Source organism: Rhinopithecus bieti, unplaced genomic scaffold (genome assembly GCF_001698545.2).
Source record: "Rhinopithecus bieti isolate Rb0 unplaced genomic scaffold, ASM169854v2 scaffold_11380, whole genome shotgun sequence".
Lineage (NCBI taxonomy): Eukaryota > Metazoa > Chordata > Mammalia > Primates > Cercopithecidae > Rhinopithecus > Rhinopithecus bieti.
In genome coordinates this window covers 1,713,292-1,714,410 of record NW_016807225.1, presented here as the reverse complement: position 1 = coordinate 1,714,410, position 1,119 = coordinate 1,713,292, and positions in this window count along the sequence as shown.

Below are 1,119 nucleotides of genomic sequence, written 5' to 3'. Positions count from 1 at the left end.
CAACCTCCGCTTCCCAGGTTCAAGCAGTTCTCCTGCCTCAGCTTCCCGAGTAGCTGGGACTACAAGTGCGTGCCGCCACACCCAGCTAATTTTCTATTTTTATTTTATTTTATTTTATTTATTTATTTTGAGACAGAGTCTTGCTCTGTTGCCAGACTGGAGTGCAGTGGTGTGGTTTGTATTTTTAGTTTTGTATTTTTAGTAGAGACCGGGGTTTCACCATGTTGATCAGGCTGCTCTCAAACTCCTGACCTTGTGATCTGCCCGCCTTGGCCTCCCAAAGTGCTGGGATTACAGGTATGAACCACCATGCCCGGCCCCCTCCTCCAAGTCTTATAGCTGCTCTGAGCCCTCTAAAAATTCCAGACACCCTTAGATATTGCTCTCCCTCTCTCAACCTCTCCTTTAGCTCTTAATTTTGTGTCCATTGACCAGCATCTCTGGCTTCTTCTAGTCCTCTCCAATCTGCTCACTCTTTGGCTTCTTCACGCACAAAAAGGAAGCAGCTGAGAGGCTGACTCAGTAAGCAAGAATCTGTTCCCTCTTCAAAGTCTAGGCATAAGGGTTCAGAGACAGGGCGGCTACTCACCCTGCTAGACCAACAGGGCTGTGGTGCTGTGGTGGGTGGGGTCAGGGAGATCTCTGAGGAAAGGACTTTGCTAAAGGAGATAGGAAGGATGGGGGTGGAGAAATGGAGTGGAGGGAACTTCAAAGTGAAATTTCTGTCGTTTGACAGTTTTCGTCTTTGGCCTACCTCGTACAGTCACCAAGAGTTGAGACCAAGAGCTTATTGAAAGTACATGGTACTTTGTCTTAGTATTATGTCCACCTTTTCTGTGCTCCCTACCTGCTTTCAACCTCTGATCTCACTGTCCCCACTGAACATTGGCCCCACTGGACAGCTCCACTGCTACTGAACAGGTTTCTTCGTGCCCTTTGTTCATGAAGAAACTTTGTTCGTGACCTTCTCTCTTTCTTTCTTTCTTTCTTTCACTTTCTTTCTTCCTGCTGGAGTGCAGTGACACTATCTCAGCTCACTGCAACCTCCACCTACCAGGTTCAAGTGATTCTCTTACCTCAGCCTCCCAAGTAGCTGGGATCACAGGTGTGTGCCAAGAT